At 37.3% G+C, this 25,385-nt stretch overlaps 1 long non-coding RNA gene across 2 annotated transcripts in view; it reads left to right on the top strand.

Moving 5' to 3' along the window:
- LOC145511222 (uncharacterized) overlaps positions 1-22,237 on the top strand; it is a 257,499-nt gene extending 235,262 nt beyond the window's left edge. Inside the window, exons 6-10 of one of the 2 annotated variants that reach the window (XR_014057674.1) lie at positions 386-452; positions 618-790; positions 1,359-1,440; positions 15,731-15,819; positions 21,637-22,237. This is a non-coding gene — a long non-coding RNA (uncharacterized LOC145511222). Of the gene's footprint in view, positions 1-385; positions 453-605; positions 791-1,358; positions 1,441-15,730; positions 16,162-21,636 lie in introns of those variants that run through there. The other variant, XR_014057675.1, reaches the window with a different exon arrangement.
- Positions 22,238-25,385: the final 3,148 nt, after the last annotated feature.

The following is a 25,385-nucleotide window of genomic DNA, read 5'->3' as shown; positions in this document are numbered from 1 at the left end:
TCTGTAGTGGGCTTGTGGCCAGGGCTGGGCAGTAGGGCCAGAAGTCAGGAAGACCTGGACATGGGGTAAGGGAAAGCGAGGACACATTGGAACCCGCCAGCACCTTTCCATCTGTCCCCCAGCCCCTCTAACCAATGATGACCTAAGGACAGTAAGTACTGCTTCACTCGCACCTACCAAATCTCATGCAAAATGTTCTGATGGCTCTGTAAAGGAAGGGAATCCTGAGAGATCCAGTTCCAGCCTAGCCAAACTGACAGCACAAGAGCACCACAGAGGGCACAGGGAGGTTCGGAAGGTGGTGAGTTAAGAGAGACAGATAATGAACGGCTTTTAAAAGTTAAAATTAAAATGTCAGATGCCAACATGTAGTTGATGATTACAGGGGGATGCTGTGCTACAGAATCACCGGTGGCTATTTTGCATGGGGGTCAGGAAACTTCTCAGAGTTGGTAAGTGGAAAAGCAGAGATGCCAACCCAAGCAACGTGGCTCTGGAACCAATTAATTTATCTTCTACACAAATTCTGTACAGACTTGAATGATAATAATAATTTCCTGGGGCTAGAGGTGGGGGAGGGTAGAAGATATGTCTTAAATTCTCAGAATCCTTTTCAGAACAACAAGATCAAAGTCTCAAGGTCCTAGAACTTGTGGCTTTAACAAGTACCTGGAGTGGCATTTAGCAGACCAGTTTGGAGAACACTGCAACAGTGAGTCACAAGAGAGTAATACATTCCTGAAATTGAATGGCTCACATCATCCTGAAAAGAAGACTGAGTTATCCCTGGGTGAGTTTGAACCACCAGCCTTTCAGTTAGCAACCAAATGTGCCCATCAGGTGTGCCACAGAGACAGCTGTGCAGCTCAGCTACGCGTTCAGCCCTAACAGATGGTCCCCTCTGTGTGCCATTCTGACTGGAAAAACACACAAGGACTCAGTAATACACACACACACACCATCAACTTTTCTGATTCATCATAAAACTGTGCTTGTGTGTGTGTATGTGTTCAAAAAGAAGAACCTGCAAAGCTTTTCAACTCCTCAAAGGTACTTAAAAAAGCACTGTGGTTAGACATCTCAGCAACTCCTTCATACACTGGGGAGAGACATGTGAAAGAAAACATGCTTCATTTATATGGAAAGGCTTCCAGGCTTTAGAAACACAGCCTGAAAGGCAAAACTTCACCAACAGCAATAGCTATTTGTCAATGTTACTGGAAACGTTCACTTCCCCCAGTGCTGAGAACTTCCAGAGGGATTAGTTGTTTAATATTCACAAAGGACTTTGAAGATGAAAAGACCTACATAAAGGCTGAAAATGTACACTCACTTTGTTTGCTTTTCTCATCCTGTAGGTGAATCTGCAAAGCCACCATGTCTTTGAAGACACTCCAAGATTATAATTATGATGATCACCCTTGGAGTTGAGAGAACATAGTGAGTAGTGAGGAATAATTTAGCCCAAGCTATAATTCCAGTAACTGTAAGAGCAAGGACTTCGGTATCAAACACAGTCCTGACACTTTACCACCTGCCAGCTTTAATCTTGGGCAAGTTACTTACCCTCTCTGAGATTCTATTCCCTCAGCTGAAATATTAACTAATTATACATACCTGGCTATTGTCAAGTTAGAGATATTTTAAAGGACTGACACATTGCTGGTACTTGTACAATTAGAATTATTGTTGCCATTTCCAATATTTGAAGAATATTAATAAATGAGATTTCCAAGGCTTAATGCTACAAAAGCAAACATTGATCCTAATTAAATAAAAATTACAAAAGAGTAGAAACGAGCCAGGCTGACAGATAAGAAATCTTTTGAATCATTTGTAAGTATGTGTGTGTGTGTGTGTCTAAGAGAGGACTATGCTATTATTTACTCAAGATTATTTAACTTTAAATAGTCCTTTCTTTCATAATGGTTTCTTTTTCTTCTAATATCCCAACTACTTTCTTTAATAAGTCTCTGCTGTTGACTCCCATTCACACACTCACTCTCACCTTTAATGTTTATTTCAGTGTTTGTCAAAGTTGAGAACCTAAGAATTTCTGTGAAGCATCTGAGCAACTCAGCCTTGAAGAGATTAAGTATAGTAACTCTGAGCTATAAAATGCTGCAGGAAGAGACACTTAGGCCCAAATCCATCTCCATTTCATTTATATGTTGGGGATTATCTTGCCACGTTTTCCAAATCAGGAGCACTCCAGGAAATGAGGTGGGAGTTGGCAAGAAAGGATAGGAGAAATATACTGTTTTCTCTGCTTTCAATTCTACCTGGATTTAATCCATGGTGGGGAGTCACTAAGCACCACTGTCCAGCTCCTATTTGCTGTCCCTTCAACTTTGAGTCTCCTTCTTTAATAATCTCAGTGAAGTAATGACCCTGGCCTGGGATTCCTCTCCCAATGCTGATCACAACAACTCTGAACACAATAGCTATTATCATATGGGTATAAATCCATACTACTATGGAGAGAAAAAATAAAATCAAGGATCCCCAATAGGTCCATTTTCTAAAATTTGGAAATCATTGTTCTGCAGTGTACTGGTTTACAGAATAAGGTATCCTGCTTCTCTGATATGTAAAAATTAAGTAACTTCAAATCCTAAAAGTTTTAGTGCCGGTATGTGATGCCTGAAAGTTTGAAGCAGTCAGTGCTGTGGTTCTTCATAAATCAGAAAAGAGTTAAGGAAAAGAAGAGAACCAAAAGTTTCTCTCTGGTCTCCCTCGTAGATCGCCAAGATATAGAAAGGAGTGAAATTAGAGGGAGGCTTACTAAGGTAGCATACAATATCTTTAGGAAAATATCCTTTAAGTCAGGTATAGAAAAATGTATAAAATCACTTAACTGGCTTGGTTGGGAACAATATTAATATTATTATTAAATATCATTAAGGAACAATATAATATTAAATATCATTTAGGAACAATATTAATAATAAATAGTTGGCAAAAGAACTACCTAAAAGAGTTGGTGACCCAGAAGAAAAGAATGTAAATCAGAATGCAGAAGATCTGAGTTTGAGTACTACCATTAACATTAGTTCTGTGATATCGGGAAATTCTATTTAACTTTGCTGGCTTTGTGTTTTGCTTGTTTGCCTGCATTTTTAGTCACTTGAGAATTGATACAGTGGAAGAATTTTAACTCGACAACTTACTAAATTTTGACAAGAATTTCTCTGCACATGAATATCTCCCTTTAAGAACAAGACCCATTGTCACTATTTATCTTCTCAGTGTCCTTAGCTGGGGGGTTCAAGGTACCCTGGATCCTCAGCACATATTGGTAAGAATGGATGTCAGGCAGAGTACCAGGGTAAACTTGGCTCAAGAGTCCAGAACGCTGTAATAAACTCTTAGTTTGGTAAGAATTGATATCCATTAATGTCCAAACAAGGGGTACATAAGTACATAAGTCTCCTGAGACGCCTGGATAAAGCTTACCTGTCTCCTGAGAATCCTGTATGCAGATCAAGAAGCAACAGTTAGAACTGGACATGAAAAAACAGACTGTTTCAAAATTGGGAAAGGAGTATGTCAAGGCTGTATACTATTACCCTCCTTATTTAACCTCTATGCAGAGCACATCATGCAAAATGCCAGGCTGGATGAATCACACAAACTGGGAATCAAGATTTCTGGGAGAAATATCAACAGCCTCGGATATGCAGATGATACCACTCTAATGGCAGAAAGTGAAGAGGACCTAAAGAGCCTTCTGATGAATGTGATGGAAGGGAATGAAAAAGCTGGCTTAAAACTCAACATTCAGAACTAAGATCATAAAAACAACAACAGTGAAAACTAAGATCATGATATCTGGTCCCACCATTTCATGGCAAATAGAAGGCGAAAAAGTGGAAGACTTTATTTCCTTGGGCTCCAAAATCACTACAGACAGTGACTGCAGCCATATATGGTATTTAGTCAATCGGTAAAGATAACCCTGTATGTGAGACATCAAAAGAGACACAAATAAATAGAACAGTATTATGGATGGGAGAGGGTGAGGGTGGGATGATATGGGAGAATGGCATTGAAGCATGTAAATTATCATATGTGAAACGAGAAAAAAAAAAAAACACACTTGCTCCTTGGAAGGAAAGCTACAACCAACCTAGACAGCATATTAAAAAGTTCTTTGCCGACAAAGGTCCATGTAGTCAAAGCTATGGTTTTTCCAGTAGTCATGTATGGATGTGAGAGTTGGACCCTAAAGAATGCTGAGCACTGAAGAATTGATGCTTTTGAACTGTGCTGCTGGAGAAGACTCTTGAGAGTCCCCTGGACTGCAAGGAGATCAAACAGTCAATCCTAAAGGAAATCAATCCTGAATATTCATTGGAAGGACTGATGCTGAAGCTGTAGCTCCAATACTTTGGCCACCTCATGTGAAGAGCCAACTCATTGGAAAAGTTCCTGATGCTGGGAAAGATTGAGGGCAGGAGGAGAAGGGGGTGACAGAGGATGATAGTTGGATAGCATCACCAACTCAATGGATATGAATTTGAGCAAACTTAAAGAGATAGTGAAGGACAGGAAAGTCTGGTTCACTGAGGCATGGGGTCACAATGAGTCAAACACAACTTAACTGCTGAATAACAAAAGCAAAGTACATAAGTATCCAGGAATACTTAATCCAGAAGTAATTAATGCATTATATAGAGAGTGCTGAGGTAACAGTAAAACAACTGAGCATCCAGTAATAACTCAGTATGAATACTAATCACAGGCAACATGTATAAAGTGTGAGTCATCTGGCTGGAAAAAGTAGAAATCAGTCTCAGTGGCTTCACAGGAGGGTTGTACTAGGAAAGTAGAGGTGAAAAGAGGAAAACTAAGACAGAAATCCAAACAGGGCAAAATGGTGGCAGAGAGGGCAAAATGGTTAAGAAAGTTGCCATCTGGTAGGAATTTAGTCAACACTTTGAGACAATGTTGACTAAGTCTTGAACCTTCTCTCTGATGGACCAAGGCTACAAATGTCTAAGCTGAAAATACCATGATGAATGAACCACCAGATTTTTGCTTCCAACCAAGATGGAGTGACATCCATCAGATTTACCCCTCTACCTAAAACAAATACAAAATTAGAATAAAATAGGTAAAATAATGATTTCAAAACAATAGAGATGGGAAATGAAGGGCTGAATCTCTAGAGTTTGGGAGACAAATGATCCAGTGAACCCTACAATTGCCCTAGTGAGAGAATTTTCAGACTGTGGTTACAAGGAGTAATCCTTGAGTTGAAGAAATGCAGTCTGGGAAGACCAAGGTGATTATAGTTTCAAGTATTGGAAAAGAGAAAACTGCACAGAGAGGACTTCACACATTTGAAGAGACTCTCCATTGAATATCCAGTGGAATACTGACCAGTGAATGCCTGTGAGGCTAAATACTGGAGGCCAGAGAAAGCTCCATCTAAAAGGATTAGAGAGAATAGCATGTGATGCTAACACAGAACCATTAGTATTTCCTGCAGTTATGAATATCCTGAGTATAAAGAAGAACCAATAAGCCAGCTTAAGAAGAGGAGAGATGCAGTGAGATTGACCACTTAGAAGCAGAGCTCAGGGTACAGTGTGGAGAACTGATTAAAAGGAAAGAAATCCACATCAAAATAAATGTACAAAAATGACAGGGATTATTAACCTTTTTAAAATATAGAAATATAGGCACTTACTATGCTCTAGACACTGTGTTGGGTAACTTCATGCACAATCTTATTTAATTCAACCACTAACTGAGGTCAGAGAAGACACGTAAATTGCCCAGGTCACATAGCTAATAAGTAGATGAAATGGGATTCAAGTATGTGCTTCCAAAATCTGGTCCCTAAGCCATACTGCTTCCTTCCCTGACATTGGCTAATTCAGCCCTGAGACTACAAATCAAAGTCCTACATCTGTCCTGGAAGCAGAACATTGAGAGCACCATCCTTTACTTGACACCTGACCGTACGTAAAAACATTAATATGACAATAATAACAACTGGTGTTTGTTTATTATTTAGTATGCATCAAATCTATGTGCTGTACCTACATCCATTCATTTAGTGCTCCTAACAAGCAAGAAAGAAGTCTATTTATTTTTCCTTCTGAAGAGTCTGGCCACCGGAGCAAGTATATTACCCACCTAGGCATTTCATAGTTCACTGCCCTTGCATCAGCCAGACCCCCTGACTTCACTGCAGAAAAGATATCAGCACCATGCCAAAGATTAATGTGCAAGAAAAGGCAGCATTAAAAGAAAAATAATATCACAGCTAATAAACTAGCTTCTTTTTAACTATTTTAAGATCTTTATTTATGTACAAAATGCTGAGACCAGAGTGGTTGCTTAATATTATGGGACAGTTGGAGCCTTAACCAAGATAATGTGAACTTTGATTATTTTTTTTCTAATAATCACTGAATTTAAATATCATGCACCAAGACTTGTTTTGCTGTTTTTTTAGTAAGCCAAATGCTTAGCAAAATATACAAAACTTTTTCAATGCTGCTCCCCAGGAATAAGCCTCTGGGTGTTCTTTGAATCCATGACTTCCTAGCATATCATTTTTTGTCCAAAGCTATACACTCGCCTCTCTTTTTTTGCTGTTTAGAGTGAAATACAGTAATGAGTAGGGCAAGTCAACTGTTATTAAACTACTATTTTCCAGTTAAAAGAAGCAACTGTGAACACTAAATTTTTCCATTAACTCAAAAAATAAGAGTTTCCAGGCAGTGTACCCAATGAGGGGCTGTTTTGACTGAAGAAATGATAGTCTCCTATTACGACTTTCATCTGATTGTGTGTGTGTGTGTGTGTACATGCGCATGGTGAATAACACAGAAGCAGGAATGTAGAAGGACAGATATGGACCATTACAGCATATTCTTATCATAAGATCATAAAAACATGGTACTTATTTTTTTTAATCACCCAGGATATTATGTAAGCATGACTTCCATGTTCAAACTGAAGTCTGTGGGGCATAATGAAGATAGATAGGGCTCTGAGGTCAGACAGTTCTGTAGCAAAGTGGGGAGAAGAGGAATGGTTGACATACAGAAGTCTCAAGTAAAAACTTCAAGTAGATGAGTAGACGGTTAGGGTGATGGGTTTGGCAGAAAATAGTGGATATTGGTTAAAAAGATTCAGAGTTCAAGGACTAGATTTTCCTCTTAGGAATGATGAGGGAAGAGAAGGCAGATTGTAATTCCAGTCCATTCAATTCAATGTGTAATTCTTGAGACCATGTATGCTCCATCCCAATGCTTGGCACTGGGAATACAAAGGTAAATGAGATCTTTTCCCCGTCTTTTTGAAGCTCATGTTCTGAAGAAAGAGAGATTAGAGAGAAACAGAGGAGTATTTATGAACAATTAACTCTAGTTCATTTTGAAAAGTGTTGCCAAAGAAGTATAAACAAGATGCATTAAAATAGGAAACTCCAGCTTCTATGGAAGTTACAAAAGACTTTGGAGTGAGTATGTTGGTTAGCAATGTGGTAGATGCTATAATTAATTAATCCCAGCTGTATAATAGCTCAAAATAAATTTATCTGGGCTTGTGTAACAGTTATCAGTGGGTGAATGGGTCAGTAAATCAAGTCTCCACCATAGAGTATTTCAGAAAGCCAGATTGGCAAAGGTTCTGCCATCTTCAATGCAAATCTCCTCAGATCTTCATGCATTTCTCCTCGTCAGTAGGCAGAAGGGGAAAAAAACATGGATACACCAGTTCAAGAGGTTTTTATAAGTCAAGTCCAGGAATGGTAATATCACTATGTTTATGTTCCATGACTAGATAGCTGTGTAGACCATGAAGAAGAGGAGAACATGAATTTTTGTGAACAGCTAGCAGTATGTGTCCCAGGCAGTAATATATGAGCTGAATTTTGTAGGACAAGGAAGAGTTCACTAGTTAGAAGGCCCGAGGGTGCACTCTGACTATACATAGAAACAGTCCAGGCAAAACAGAACACTCTGTTCATCCTTTCTTTTCTATGACCTATCTTCCCTGTCACCTCTGAAAAGTTTGTTTTCACAATTGTCCCCAAATACATCGGAGAGAAAAGTAAAGAATCAATCATGTGCTCCTAGTGTTACATGCATTTATAGCAGTGTAAATAATTGTGAGGCTATAGTTTTTCAATGCTATACTGTGTATTAAGGGCAATCAATCTTCTCTGAGGCTAGAGAGTCAGAAAAATTTGAAAACATTTATGCCTTCTTCCACATGGAGACAAAATAATTTCACTGAGTGATTTAATAAAGGTCCATCCAGGAAAATAAAAGTTATGCCAAATAAATTAGAGAAACATAAATGTAGGGAATTAGTAACAAAGATGCTAGAATAAGGGATGTCCCTGGTGGCTCAGGCAGTAAAGAACCTGCCAGCAATGCAGGAGACCCAAGGTCTATCCCTGCGCCAGGAAAATCCCCTGGAGAAGGGAATGGCAGCCCATTCCAGTGTTCTTGCTTGGGAAATCCCATGGACTGAGGAGCCTGGCAGGTTACAGTCCAAGGGGTTACAAAGAGTTGGACACCACTGAGCAATTAACACTTTAATGCTAGAATAAATGAAAAAATGGGAAAGGTTTAAAAAAATGAAATTAAAAACCCTAGGAACCAAACCTTATCTTGAAGGCTAGATATACAATAGGTTGCGGCTGGGTAACCAGATCAGGACAAAACATCAGAAGCTAGAATATAGAATCACAGTGATTCTGGTAAACAGGGCCTGAGCCCAGGGCGGGAGGGATTGTGTGCTGGGAGAGAAGGTGCTGGAGCACAGAGAAAACATAGTCCATTCTAGAGACTCTGCCCGTGGCAAAGAGAGAGATGGACAAGCTCCCCAGCCCCCTCTTCACTGTCTTTTCAGTCAGTCTCCAGGGATTCCTACTGGCTCTTCTAAGGCCTCTATTGTTTTCAGAGATCCAGGAAGTGGATCTGAGAGCAAGTAAGCAAATGACTGTTCACTTGACTTAATTGTATTCAAAACAGCTAATTCTTCCACTTGAGGCATGACTGAAGGGTAATTTTTATTCCCTTCAGTTGAGGGTCATAAGAGCCCTGTTTTATTTCCTTTTTGCTGTTGTTCTTTTCCTAAAGTGGTAGAATCTTTAACCAGCTAGGTTAAATAGGTTAATAGGAAAATTGAACATGAAATTTTTCCTTTATAGGCTCTGCAGTTAGGTTAAGAAAAGGATACAAATTTAAACTTTGGAAATGAAAGAGCTATTTGATCTCCTCATCCTATATGTGAAGAATCTAGTTCACAAAATTAAAAATGTAAGTGATTAGATTGGTCTATATTTCCATAATCCTCTATGATAATGGATTGAATAGTTCTAGACTTCTCAAAATATTTCACATTTTGCTGTCAGTCACTGTCCCTTTGAAAAGTAATAAATCCAAAGAAATTATTCCCTTTGTATAGGACAAGAAAAAGGCCAGGAGAGAGTAAGCGCCTTGCACTTTGCCACTTGGTTGGAGTATCACTTCTTTTTCTCAGTTTTTCATATGAAAAACAGATCTCTTATTAGTTGTACTGCCTATATCACAAGTATGTTTACATCTTGAAAAGAGTTAAGTGCACTGCAAATTCTGTGTGATACAGAATTACAGGTTTTACTGGTTTTATGGAAAGCAGTCGTCACTCATTACTTTCAAAGATAATATAATTAGGATTACAAGTATATAAGAGAGGTGCTTCAGTCCAGACTGTTTCAAACTCTGCAAAATATTGAAATAAAAAAAATATATTTTAGTGTAAATTTTGATGTGTCTACCATAACTTGGGCTTCCCAGGTGGTGCTATTGGTAAAGAACCTACCTGCCAAAGCAGGAGACATAAGAGACATGGGTTCGACTCTTAGGTTCGATCCCTGGGTTGGGCAAATCCCCTGGAGAAGGACATGGCAACCCACTCCAGTATTCTTGCCTGGAGAATTCCATGGATAGAGGAGCCTGGCGGCCACAGTCCATAGGGTTGCAAAGAGTCGGATATGACTGAAGCAACTTAACATGCACACCATAACCTTATGGGGAGACACAATAAATAAAATAGATGAAAGCAGAGCTATTCTTGGTGGAGTAGTTGTGTGGGATAGAGTCATCATGACTTGTCTCCACCCCTCTTAACTTTCTAGGCAGCTTTCAAGGCAACTCTTCAAAACCTTTGGAGTACAATTTAGTGCATCTTGAATACCATAGGATAAAAAGACATTTTAGATATTATAGTTTCATCCATTGCTAAAATTTTGATTAAAGATTTTGATATTGCATTTTTGGGAATGAAGAAATTCTCAGGTTCACATAAATGTCCAATTGGCATTGGCCCTTAGTAATAAAGAAACTGTTTATGAACTCTAGTCCATTGATCGGGCTTCCCTTGTAGCTCAGTTGGTAAAGAATCTGCCTGCAGTGCAGGAGATCTGGATTCGATCCTTGAGTTGGGAAGATCCCCCGGAGAAGGAAATGGCAACCCACTCCAGTATCCTTGCCTGGAAAATCTCATGGACAGAGGAGCCTGGTGGGCTGCAGGGCAAATAGTGGGGCACAACTGAGTGACTAACACTTTTACTTACAGTCCATTGATCAATGTCTACCTTGATGCCAATATCACAGTTTTTGATGCAATTACAAATGTAAATGTTCACTTACTTTTATTTTGGGATTGTCTATTGTTTTTATATACATCTAAAACTGATTTCTGTTTGTTGACCTTGTATCCTACACTTTGCTGAATTGATTTATTACAGCTAATAGAGTTTTATGAGTTTTAAAGGATTTTATGGGAATAAATATAATTTTACCTTTCTTTCCAATTTGATTGCCTGTTCTTTTTGTCTTGCCTAGTTTCTCTAGCTAGAACCTCCATGTAGTGCTGAATAGGCATCACAAAGGCAACCATACTTGTCTTGTTCCTGATTTTAAGGGGAAGGAAAGCTTTCAGTCTTAAACCATTGAGTACAGTGTTCCTTGTGGGTTTTTAATAAATACCCTTTGTCATGTTGAGTGAGTTACATTCTATTTTTAGTTTGTTCTATGTTTTCATTATGAAAAGCTGCTGTATTTTGTCAAAAGCTTTTTCTTCATGATTAGAGATAATTCTGTTTCTTTTTCCTTTCTTCTGTTAATATGATGCATTATACTGAATTATTTCTTATTGCAACTCTTACATTTCTGAAATAAATCCCACTTAGTTATGTATAATTCTCATAATCTGGGACTGGATTCATTTTGTATTTGTTGAGGTTTTTAAGGTCTTTCCCTTTTTAAAAGCCATTTATCTATCTGGGTGTACCAGGTCTTAGTTGCAGTTTGCAAGACCTTTGGTCTTCACTGAGGCACGTGTGATCTTTAATTGCAGCATGCGAACTCTTAGTTGCAGCATGTGGGATCCAGTTCCCTGACCAGGGATTGAACCCAGGCCCCCTATATTGGAAGCATGGAGTCTTAGCCACTGGACCACCAGGGAAGTCCCTAAGATCTTTCCTTTTCAAATGGAATAAAGTTATAATTATATTGTGATGCAACTAATATTTGTTGAGTGACTTTTTATCAGCTAGAAAATCCTAATCCTAATTTTCAGATAGAAAATTAGTTTCTATCTGAACTTTAAGGTAATTACCTCTATATTGCTTTGAAATATACTATAATTTAGATTATCTAGTCATCCACACTGAAATTTCTCCAAAATTAGTCTGAGATCTATAGCCTGCCTTGCCCAAATGCAGATGATTTCAGAAAAAATGTACTATTTGCCTTTGATATTAAAATTACAGCCTTGCCAATTTAAATATCCTATGGATTATCAATTAAGAAATTTGAGATTTTTTGAAAGTCATCTTCATGAATTATAGTGTTATAGACTTAGGCTATAATCAGACAGGCCTAGATTTAAAACAAAACTCAATACTTGAGACTTCTTATATAAGTTATTTAACATCTCTATGCACCTATTTCCTCATTACTATTCATATTATAACAATGGTATGTACTTAATAGCATTCCCACAAGCATTAAATGAGAAAATGCAAGCAAGTCATTTAGAATCATGACTGGCACACACTGAACATTCAGTTAATGATGACTTTTATGATAATTATCTTATTGGATTCCAGACAATCAACTTCTCTATTCTCACTTAGGTTTAAATCTATTTAGATAGAGAGAATTGGTTAGTTACTAAATTACGTATGTTTATAAATTTCCTGTACATCTTTCTAAGCAAATATTAAATAATAGAAGAAAAGGAGAAGTGAGTATGGGCAAAACAATGATATAGTAAATGCTTCCACTTTTCCCAGAAATATGTGATGTGACACTAACTATAAAGTAAAAGTAGCTCAAAGTGTTCTTAACTGGAATTAAGAGGCATGAGGTTGCAGAGGGATAAGGGCACAGCCGAGCCAAGCAAAATGAGTGGGCTACCTTAACATTTCCATGAAAAATTTATTGTACATTGTTAATGTGTTAATTTTCATATTAATGTACCATTCTATAGGAGGTAATTTAAAGAGCTATTTAGGATCTGTGATACATATTATTCTGTTAAAAATAATTATAAACCTTTCTTATGATATCTTCCCTCTGGGAGAATTTTACTTTCTATTTCTCTGACATCAGATTTGTCCATGTGTCTGACTTTAGCCAATGAAATGTGAATGGATGTGATATGAGACTTCTCAGCAAAAATTTAAGAACCAAGAGTAGTTGTAACATCTCTCTTCTTCCCTCTCTTGTAAGATTTATACTGTTTCAAATAGAGGCTGTTCCTTGAGTTCAGGTCTGAAAATGGAGACAATATGGAACAGAGCTTCAAACAACTTGCAGTAGACAGGTTTCCTAAAAAGAAATTAGCCTTTGTTATTGTAAGTCATACAGACTTTGGGGTTAATTAGTGCTATAATATAATTTTGTCTAAGGGAAAAAATGTTCTTCTAAAACAGTTTAAGTGTTATTCATGGCAAAAGGATATTTTAATAATGCAAATGCATAATTTTATCAGATTATTAAAAATGTGTATGTACTTTTATGTGCTATAAGAGGGAGGAGCTCAAGACAGTGGAGTGGGACTTCTTCCAGGGACACAAAGATGGTTCAATATCCTCAAATCAACCAATGTATTATACTGCATTAACAAAAGGAAGGATAAATGTCACATGATTATCTCAAAAGATGCAGAAAAAGCATTTCACAAAGTTCAAAATCCATTCATGATAAAAACTCTCCAACAAAGTTGGTACAGAGAAAACGTATCTCAACATAATGAAAGTCATTTATGGCAAATTCACAGCTAACACCACACTCAGGGGTGAAAAGGTAAAACCTTTCCTTTAAATTTAAGAATAAGACAAGGATGACTACTCTTACCACCTCTATTTAATACAGTTTTGGAAGTCAAAGCTATGCAATCAGTTAAAAGAGAAATATAAAAGGCATTCAAATTGGAAAGGAAGAAGTAAACTGTTCACTATTTGCAGATGATATGATACTTTATATACAAAACCCTAAAAGTCTCCACCAGAAACTATTAGAATTAATAAATGAATTTAGTAAAGTTTCTGGGTAAAACATAAATATACAGAAATCTATTGCTTTTCTGTACACTAATAACGAATTATCAGATAAAGCAATGAACTTCATGAAAAATCGTATCAGAAAGAAAAAATACCTAGGAGTAAACTTAACCAAGGAGATGAAAGAACTATATTTTGAAAAGTATAAAACACTGATGAATGAAATTGAAGATGGTACAAAGAAATGGAAAGATGTTTTGTGTTTATGGATTGGAAGACTTAATATTGCTCAAGTGACCATATTATTCAAAGCTATCTACAGATTTACTGCAATCTCTGTCAAATTACCCATGGCATTTTTCATGGACCTAGAACAAATTATGCTAAAATTCATATGAAACCATGAAAGACCCAAAATACCCAGAACATTTTTGAAAAAAAAAGAACAAAGCTGGAAGCATCATTTTCCCTGACTTCAGTCTATACTACAAACCTATAGTAATCAAAACAGCCTGATACTGGCACAAAAACAGATACATAAATCAGTGGAATATAATAGAGACCCTAGAAATAAACCCACACACTTTGGTCAGTTAATTTACAACAAAGGAGGAAAAAAGATACAAAGGAGAAAAAAAATCTCTTCAATCAGTGGTACTGGGAAAACTAGACAAGTAGGTACATTTAAAAGAAGGAAATAAAACATTTTCATTGTACAGAAATAAACTCAAGATTATTAAAGACCTAAATGTAAGACCTGATGCCATAAAAATCCTAGAAGAGAACACAGACAAAGCACTCTTTGACATAAATCCTAGCAATATTTTTTTGGATCTGTCTCCTAAAGTAAAAGAAGCAAAAGTATACTTAAGTATACTTAAAACTCTTGCACAGCAAAGAAAACCATTGACAAAACAAGAAGACTGAATAGGAGAAAATATTAGCAAATGATATGACTGATAAGAGGTTAATATCCAAAATACATAAACAGTTCATACAACTCAATATCAAAAAAAAAGAAAAGAAAATCCAGATGAGCAGATATTTTTCCAAAGAAGATATACAGATGGTGAAGAGGCGCATGAAAAGATGCTCAACATCACTAACCATCAGAGAAATGCAAATCAAGCCCACAGTGAGATATCACTTCACACCTGTGCAAATGGCTATCATCAAAAAGTCTATAAATAACAAATGGCTAGAATGTGCTTAGTGAAATAAGTCAGAGAAAGATACTATATGTTATCACTTATATAGAGAATCTAAAAAATAGGCAAATGAATTTAACAAAACAGAAACAGACTCATAACTATAGAGAATGGGTGGTAGAAAGAAATATTTAGTTATTACTCTATCAGAACCACTATATATGAGGTTATTTTTATCATGATATAAGTTGTAACAAATTCTTTCTCACAGACTAGACTTACAGATGATCCAAATAGAAAATCATGTGAGAAACCTGCCTGAAAGTACTAGAGGAAGGATGAGAAAGAGAAAGTAAAGAGAATGAGAGAGAGAAAAAGAGAGAGAGAGAGAGAAAGATTGGGGACAAGAGGAGGTTTTAGGCATCTATTAGAAAAAGCAGAAGAAAAATTCCTAGAGAATCAAGTCATTATGCCCTTCTTAGAGCAAAAGACCAGAAATAGCATGCATCTATGGAAATAAAGGTCAAAGAGTACATATAATCTGTACCAGTCAAACAGCTAGAGGGAAACAGGGTTCTAATTCCCACATTTGGTCCAGCAAGGGAGTGCTTTTCTCCTCTGAAACTGCTTTAACTCCATGTTTGTTGAAGCCACACCTGCCTTTGTCTGAATTCTGGAGAGCCCCTCTCCCTCTGCGTTTATTTACTGTCTCCTCCTCTGCCGCCCACATGGCATTTTCCTTTACTTACAGGAGTCCTAAAGACCTGAAACAGCAGCAAGCAGATTAAAAATTAATAAAAGTCTCAGAGGGAGAGTACCAAGAGGCAGCTGGCTCTGTGATCAGCAATTTTTTGAGGTTCTTTAAATACCCAATTATTTTCAGGACACCTACAGAACAGAAACTACAGGACATGGGAAATAGGTTTTCAGGCCAGAGGGAATATATTTTTAAGCAAAAATTCTTTTAACTTGGAGAAGAGAAGAATTATGAGTACGGCTCTTCATTGCCAATCCCTCTCCCCTAAATTTCTACCTATTTTTTTTCTCTCTTTTATAGTTTCAGATGATGCACCCAGCAGGAGTGAGGAGAATTTATCTTCAGTATAAACTTCATTATTCTACAGTGTCTCTTCATTTGTTCAGGAGGTAAGGATGCTGTGTAGGGAAGAAAAAAAAGCAAAAACAAACAAAAAAAGGCAGTGAATGAATTAAAATCAGGCCTGAGAATATTTGATGATATATTACATCCCAGCTCAAACAGGAAGAAAATTTAAATCTGATATGTCAAGGAATTGAGAAGCACACGTTTTTAGATTACTATGTTTCTTTGGATGAAAAACACTTTCTTAAAGAGCTTAATGAAGGTACCAAGCCATAAAATGACTTCTAAATACTGCAAAAACGAACCTATAGGAAATATTGCTCTACCACTTTCATTTTGCATTTCCTAAACCTACATTGTGGTTAGTAAAATATTTATGCATTGCACTCCAGAAACGTATTATTTATGATGCGCAATCAGGAAAGATCACATCTGATGACCACATTTTCATTTAGCCATGGGAAGGAACAAATTGTAGTTGAATTACAAACACGGAAACCAATCAGGCAGGGTGCAAATAATTTGTTCAGCCTGAGACAGGGTTGTCAGGAAGCAGTGCTGTAATGTGATTCAGAGGAGAATCTGTGTTATCATTACCTTCCAACAGGTTGTCAGAAATCAGCAGGCTGAAAGGGAGTTTTCAGCAAAGGCAGGAAAGATGAAACCAGGAAAGAAAAAAAAAATTTTTTTTTAAAGAAATGTAGTGTTAATGGAATGCTGAATTATTAGCATTGCAGAAAGAAACAAATGTAAATTTTGGTACCTAGCAGAGTCAATTGACTATGACTTCTTTATACTGTGTGTGTTATTTTTCAATCAAATCTAATGTTCCCTTCCACCAGTAACTGTTAGCTTTAAAAAAGCAGAAACCTCAGGAGATCTGAATTATGTGTTCAGAATTGTCTATTAGCTCTTACTATAAATCACTTAGCTGTCTGAAACAAGACCTTTGTACGCCATTCTCCTGCCATAAGAAAAAATTATTATGTATACATTCTTGCATGCTACAGTTGTAAATTGGATGGCAAAATTGCTTAGGAGAGCAAAACTAGAGAATAAGGGAACTTAACTACAAAATAATATCTCACTTAACATTTACTGACTATGTATCGAGAACTTGACATGACTCAAGCTTCCTCTTTCTCTAGCTTTGGTTTTTGTTTTGTTTGTGTTTTTTTTTTTTTTTTTTTTGCTTTTGTTAATTGTATTCTTTATTTTTGGTTTACCACAGTATACTTCTCACCAGACAAAAACAAACCACATTTATTAGTTGAAAAGAGATTACCCATAGGTGATAATATGTCAGTCTATTGCTCAAAAAGGCTTCCCTGACAGCTCAGTTGGTAAAGAATCCACCTGCAATGCAGGAGACCCGGGTTCAATTCCAAGGTTGGGAAGATCCGCTGGAAAAGGGATAGGCTACCCACTCCAGTATTCTTGGGCTTTCCTTGTGGCTCAGCTGGTAAAGAATCTGCCTGCAATGTGGGATACCTGGGCTTGATCCCTTGGTTGGGAAGATCCCCTAGAGAAGGGAAAGGCTACCCACTCCAGTATTCTGGCCTGGAGATTCCATGTCCGAGGGGTTGCAAAGAGTCAGACACAACTGGGCCACTTTCACTTTTACTTCCATTGCTCAAAAAATGTCAGTGGCTCCCTGTTGCCTATAATGTCAAAAAAATGTTTTCAGTGTAACATTCAAGGACCTTCATAGTCTGTCCCCAAACTGCATGATAGAAAACACAGATAGTCTTGGAAGTCTGAATGTCAAGTCCTCTCTACTGGGCAATTGGATCAGATTTGGCAATATACTTTGTCTGCATCTAGGGACCAGCACAGAGTTTCTGTGAAGGATATGGCACAATCTACTCAGGTGTATTCTGACTGTGACATTAGTGTCAAAGCGATAGCCTGAACTTCTAGCTTCTGTCATTCTTATGATTGATCCTTCTTCTCTTTGTGTGTTCCCAGGTTATCAGGGAGGTCTGATTTTCTTTTCTCAGCGTTCCAAGCTTCTGGCTGCTTCCCAGTATACAACAAAAATTTCTGGACTCTTATTGCTAAATCTTGCCTCATTCTGTTCTCTCTAAGTTCACAAACTGTTTCTTCTTCTTGTAGCATGTCTTTTCCAATATGCTAGAGTTAGACTAGTAATTTAAATCAGGCAGAAAGGCCATACTCATGGCACAGGGCCATTCCCAAATTGAGACCTAACTTCCATATTTAGACTTTGGTAGTGGCATTTTGAAATCAGTAGGTGTCTAAGGTATGCCACTGAGGACTATAGAAGTTTTTACCATAAAAAGCTTTTAGAAGAGTAAGTGCTCGGTGGTGTTTAATAAGTGCTTTCTATTATCATTGATGTTGACTTATGAGCTCTAGACTCAGGCGATACTTTTTCAAGGATAACCTTAAGATGATGCGCAGAGAAGGAAAAGTCCAAAGCATCAATAATTACAATACCTGGAGAAGAAAAATCCTTGTTTTGGATAACTCACCTGCCATCCTTACAAATATCGACTCTGAAAAGCAGGGTCAGTAGAGACTGGAAATGAATGCATTTTTCTCCACCCAGAAATATTTCCATGTCACTTGTCTCCAGAGAACCAGAATACTAAGAGAAAGAGATTAGACAAAACATCAGAAACTTGTGACTAAAGACTCTAGGGGAGAAAACATTTCAGAATATCCAGAAATTAATGATGAAAGAACATTACTGTGAAGCTCCTCTGGGATGAAGAGGAAGCCTTCAGAAAGTACTTGATGTGTTTCCCTTTATAAGAAAAGGGTAGAAGGGAAAAGGAGGTAACACTTTGATCAGCTGGAAAAAAATAGTTTAGCAGTCATTATACCATGCAAACACACCTGGCCTCTTCAATATAAGTGTGTTACTAAGTGTCCATCAATGCTGATAAATTTAAATAGACTAACCATGGTGATATAAGGAGAGATGTGTAAGTATGGGGAAGTGTGTGTATTACCTATTTCCTATATTTAAGCAATTTACCCAATATCTATAGATGTTTCAGTGTGGAAAAATAATATTTTCAGGCTTCTTAGACATATTGATTGGTTATTTATTTTTTTAATTTTATTTTTTAAGTTATGAAAGTATGATAACACATTTACAGGAGACTTGGAAAATACAGAACAAGGTCACATATAGTTCCACTATATATTACAATTATTTTTTAAGTAGATAAATTAAGGCTTTTTAATTGGAGTTTCAATATCAAACTCTCAAATATTAATAGAATGAAAATACAGAGAAGTAGAAGGATGTAGTAGACCTGAAAAGCACTGTGAACCAATTCAACATAATCAAGATTTATACAATTTTCACACAGCAGTAGGATACAAATTCTATTCAAATTCCCATAGACTATAAACTAGGAGACACTGGAACATATCCAGGGACATAAAACAAGGAGCAAAAATTTTGTGGTCTAAAGGAATTGAAATCATATAGAATCTGTTGATTGGTTATTTCATTCAAATTGTTATTGTCACAGATTTTTCCCCAAAGAATTGCCTGAAATTCTCCTATTTCCTTTCTTTCTGTATCTTTCTTTCTGTTCCCTCTGTCATTTTGTCATGCATTTACACAAACTCAAAGCATTTATCCTTATTTAAGGCAGCATTCTACATGTGTGAGGCATGCAGTTCTTCACCTGAGATGCCACTTTAAGGAAGAGTCAAGGCTGCCAAAGTTATAGGCAATTAAGTTCTTCAAGAACCAATTCATAATGATATTGGAAGGTCTCTTTAATCCCGGACTTTATGAAAACAACTAAAAGATTTCTTGGAAATGGCTGGAGCCTTAAACACTTATCCACTTTATACCAAATGTTTACTCTGTGCCCTGGAAGACAGTTAAACTCTGGCAATGAAGAAAATGATAATACATCTTTCCTGCCTTCTAAAAGGTCACAGTTTGGTCACACAGTTAGTGAAGTAAAGCTGAGACATGAACCTAGGATTTCTGAGGATAAATTTAGGGCTGTTTAGAAAGAAAATAATTTCCATGAAACATTTTTCTTAGGGAAATTTGGGGGAAGCACCAGAGCATCCATTCTGAGGTCATATCAGCATTGAGGCATCATCAGAGGGTTTGGAGTGATTCTTCTTGGCCAGATAGCACAGATGGCACGCTTTGATAAATGAAAGAATTCAGGTTGCCTGTGTAACCCAACTACTTCGCGGCTAGTGCTACATAGAGTCACACAAAAACAAATAGTCCAGCAACTAAGAATAATTCAAAAGTAATATTTAGTGAAGTATGTCTCAGAAAAGGCAGTAGAAGCAGAAGTTTTACAGGGGTAAATACATTCTTTGAAGCTAGCAAATTTCCATTAAAAATCCCCTTCTCCCACAGCACTTCCTTTCAGTTTCTCTTCCACTCCATAGTTGTCACAAATCTCTTTTTCCCCCACTACACACACCTGAAAAACTTCCATCCTCCTCAGGCTTGCCTGTCTGGCTCAGGTCTTTTTTTTTTCTTTTCTTTTCTTTTGTGTTATCCTTTGTCTTTTGTCCTGATTCGTACGTAAGTAAAGGAGAATCCAGAATTGACCTAACAAATAAAACATTATTTGTTAATATGTCTCTGAAGGGGGAAAGAGAAGATTGCAAATGCTTATACTTTAATGTCATTCCTTTTATTCCCTTCACACTCAGACTTTCAAAAACGGAGTTAATATTGCACCCCACACCTTCAGAAAGGTGCTAAAAGCCCCATCCTGCTTTTTTATTCACATAAGAAATTGCTGTTCTGAGTCACCTAGAACATAGCTATTAGGCTTGGATGTACAATAGATTCACTGGGAGCTTACTAACATCTTCAGTAGCAGCTAAAGTTTTCACAGAAAATATGAGCAAATAAGATCTCCCAGTATGGACTTCAGTAGTGTATTGGGAGGTGAACGGCATGTGAGAGAAAACTTTACTCATTTCTCTGTCTCTTAGGGACCCTTGAGCCACAAGTTAAATCTATTCTAAAGGGACGGTGGGTGGTGGAATTTTGTGATTAAAGCTTAAGAACAACCTGGACAGAATATAGATGGTTTTAATAATCATAATGCTTAAAGTGGCTGCTAACCAGCGGGGAAGGAAGATTCAACAGAGAAGTTAACAGTAACTATGAGAAGAAGACATTTCATGTTTTCACACCTTGCAGAATTGAAGTTGCTCCGTCACCAAGTGAAATATTCTTCCCATATACCATTGTGTTTACTGTGTGTATGTGTGTGTGTGAACATTTGACAAGACAAAACCTCTCCTATTTCTCTTCTTGAAAAGAAAAAGGCTATTTTCTTCTTTTCCTTCAGCTGAATTTTACAAGAACTTTTCAAGTTTCAAAACAAGATGTCAATTTTTGAGTGGAAGTGCTGTAAATTCATCAATTATTAGGGAGCTGGACATCTTTACAGTGACCACTTCCCAACCAGAAACATATTAGTACTCTGCTTTGATCAAACCTTCATTATATCTCAACACAATTGCTTTTTAGCTACATTCTTCACATTTGTAAATTCATTTATTCATTCATTAAATATTGACTGTTTTAGAAACCGAAGATATGAAATTGAAGAGACTAGGCATGATCCTTGCCCAGATGAAGCTTAAATCCTACCGAAAGGAGACAGAGCATAAAAGGAAAGCTAAGAGAGAGTTGTTTTTGATGGTCATGCTTAGGAATTTTACATATCTTTGTACTGAAAATTTGTAGGTATATTTTGAATTATTTCCTTAGGATAGAATTTCAGAGGTTAAATTCTTATATCTAAGATTATGAACATGGATAAAGTTTAAACATATTGGAATTCATTATAGAAGTAACCAGTTGTGACTGATTGGCACTGCAGGTCACATTTCTTCAAGCCTCAAAGAGCCTGTAGGATTTTCAGGGCAGAAAACAGGAGAAGATGTAGAAGAATGGAAGCCACATTTGAAGAAAGGTGTTGGTAATGACTGGAGGTGAGGGAATTTGATCAGAGATGTAGACTTAATGATGACACATCGCCCAAGTTCCCAAACCCTGAGATGGTCCTGCTCTGCCCTTCACACACCCTACCCCTAAGAAATGCCATAATGTGCCATACGATTTCCATACTCAGAAGAGGTTCAGAAATATTCTCTTGCTGCCATAGCACCTGGAGGGCAACCCTGTGGCCATAGTAACTCAACTTCAAAGGGAACCCTCAGGGGGCCTATAGAGACAGAAACAAATTGAGAGGAAGAAGTTTCTGAAACACTGAGCAGAAACATAACACTGTGCCATTTGTTTAGTAGTAATTAAGATTTGTCCACGCTGTCCTGCACATTCAAGACCCCAGGGATAAAGTAATGTTAATGGACGTGCTCCCACAACCTGGATCTCTGTCGGGACCACTGACTTAGCCTCTGACAACAGCTAAGTCACTCCTTGGAAATCAATAAATATTTCCATTCCGATGCTTATAAAAATGTTCCTGATATTTACTATGTTCTGATGTATTCACTGATGCTACAGTAAATATTTGACAGATCATTAGAACTTCCTTAGAAATATGGGGAGTACCTGGAGTTGGCCGCCACAACAAAGCCTGCTTTACCTAGATTGCAATTCAGGTTTCCTGGGAAATCGACTCTGAAGCATTGATTTGTATGCCGGAAATTCACTGGGTGGTGCTGTTAGGGTGAATACCTGTGGCCAAGTGAAGGCAAATGGGCAAGTTGAAAGAGAAGCAGTTAGAACCTTAGCTGATTTCATAAGGAGGCAGTTGGGGGGTTCTGGAGCTGGGTGGCCCTACAGAGTTGCCCCACCCTGAAGCAAGGAGGACAGTCCTTTATACCTCTGCATTGACCTGTGTCAATGGATGTCCACTGAGCTTGGATAAGTGGGCTCTCTTCAGCTGGTGGCAGTGTTCAGAGAAGGGTGAAGGGAGAGTTGTCAGCAGTCAACATTCCTGGCTACTGGGGGATAATTTATTTTGGTCCTGAAGGGAGGGAGGTGGCGACACATTGCATCATCCGCTGCATATCTTAAAAAAGAGAAAGCTGCAAGTTTTAATTGCTTTACTCTTCCTTGTGTTTCACTCATGTCTATGAAGTTGACACTACTTGTTCTGTCTTCTGCAGCCTCTGCTCCCAGGACTAGCCCTGAACCTATGGAATTTAAGATCCTACTCTTTAATTAAAACGAAGAACTGTGAAAGTCCATTGCAGATGTTGATGTGATGATTTATGCCCAAGACTTTTTCAATCTCATTTTCTGGCACCCATAATTACTATTACTATTGTAGATGTTTGACCCCAAATATTTTCCCCTGGGTTTTATAAATGCTGTCTCTGGTCCAAAGTAATATAGTATAGAGAAAAGGTATAAGAACCAGACCAGGGTTCCAATCCCATCTTTGTCACTTATTGGCTATGTAACATTGGCAATTCATTCACCCACTCTGAATCATGTTTTTTTCAACTGTAAAATGCCATAATAATCATGATTCTAATAGTCTAGGATTGTATGAGATGACATCTGTGACCCAGATGAAAGCTCTCTAACCCTTGAGAAGTAGTGATAAAAATGAAAAATCATAATTATAACAGAATCCAGTATTTCCAAATGCTTTCTGCATACCTTATGCAGTACCAAGCACTTTGTATTGGTTACCTATTTAATCTTCACACAAAACCCATAGAATGTGGTTATTTTATGGCTAATACCAAATCATTTAACAAGTAGATAAAAAAGTATTTGAGAAGTGATAGGTTACAAATCAATCAGAATGGATACAATTGAAACAGCTATCAGGATAGGCTGTTATATTTTTATATACCCACTTTACAGATAGGGATATTGAGACATAGAAACTTTAGTTGGCCTAAGAACACATGGCATGTAGGTGGCAGAGATGCGTTTAAATAGACTGACTTCCCAAACCCTAAAATTAAAGGTTGTTTTTTGTTGTTGTTGTTGTTTGCTTGATACTATCTCAAAATCTCAAGATCTAGCTAGGGTTGTTTTAAACCTTTAATTTTATTACCCCAGGAAGCCTTAGGCCTTCCTGATCTCTCAATATAGCTATGATCCACCAGATACATTCATCAAAGTTATTTTCTTTCTAAAAACAGGCAGACCCATTTTTTGATTGGGTCATTTATTTTTCGGGAATTCAGCTGCAGAAGTTGCTTGTATATTTTTGAGATTAATTGTTTGTCTGTTGCTTCATTTGCTATTATTTTCTCCCATTCTGAAGGCTGTCTTTTCACCTTGTTTATAGTTTCCTTTGTTGTGCAAAAGCTTTTAATTTTAATTAGGTCCCATTTGTTTATTTTTGCTTTTATTTCCAATATTCTGGGAGGTGGGTCATGGAGGATCCTGCTGTGATTTATGTCGGAGAGTGTTTTGCCTATGTTTTCCTCTAGGAGTTTTATTGTTTCTGGTCTTACGTTTAGATCTTTAATCCATTTTGAGTTTATTTTTGTGTACGGTGTTAGGAAGTGTTCTAGTTTCATTCTTTTACAAGTGGTTGACCAGTTTTCCCAGCACCACTTGTTAAAGAGGTTGTCTTTTCTCCATTGTATATTCTTGCCTCCTTTGTCGAAGATAAGGTGTCCATATGTGCGTGGGTTTATCTCTGGGCTTTCTATTTTGTTCCATTGATCTATATTTCTATCTTTGTGCCAGTACCATACTGTCTTGATGACTGTGGCTTTGTAGTAGAGTCTGAAGTCAGGCAGGTTGATTCCTCCAGTTCCATTCTTCTTCCTCAAGATTGCTTTGGCTATTCGAGGTTTCTTATATTTCCATACAAATTGTGAGATGATTTGTTCTAGTTCTGTGAAAAATACCATTGGTAGCTTGATAGGGATTGCATTGAATCTGTAGATTGCTTTGGGTAGAATACTCATTTTCACTATATTAATTCTTCCAATCCATGAACACGGTATATTTCTCCATCTGTTTGTGTCCTCTTTGATTTCTTTCATCAGTGTTTTATAGTTTTCTATATATAAGTCTTTTGTTTCTTTAGGTAGATATATTCCTAAGTATTTTATTCTTTTTGATGCAATGGTGAATGGTATTGTTTCCTTAATTTCTCTTTCTGTTTTCTCATTATTGGAGTATTCCCGAAAAATAAATGACCCAATCAAAAAATGGGCCAAAGAACTAAACAGACATTTCTCCAAAGAAGACATACAGATGGCTAACAAACACATGAAAAGATGCTCAACATCACTCATTATTAGAGAAATGCAAATCAAAACCACAATGAGGTATCATTTCACACCAGTCAGAATGGCTGCTATCCAAAAGTCTACAAGCAATAAATGCTGGAGAGGGTGTGGAGAAAAGGGAACCCTCTTACACTGTTGGTGGGAATGCAAACTAGTACAGCCACTATGGAGAACAGTGTGGAGATTCCTTAAAAAACTGGGAATAGAACTGCCATATGACCCAGCAATCCCACTGCTAGGCATATACACCGAGGAAACCAGAATTGAAAGAGACGCGTGTACCCCAATGTTCATCGCAGCACTGTTTACAATAGCCAGGACATGGAAGCAACCTAGATGTCCATCAGCAGATGAATGGATAAGGAAGCTGTGGTACATATACACAATGGAATAT

This window comes from Giraffa tippelskirchi, chromosome 6 (genome assembly GCF_054371585.1).
Source record: "Giraffa tippelskirchi isolate mGirTip1 chromosome 6, T2T-mGirTip1v1.2.pri, whole genome shotgun sequence".
Taxonomy (NCBI): domain Eukaryota; kingdom Metazoa; phylum Chordata; class Mammalia; order Artiodactyla; family Giraffidae; genus Giraffa; species Giraffa tippelskirchi.
Note: the sequence above shows the minus strand (reverse complement) of the source record. Positions and strands in the feature narration are given on the sequence as shown.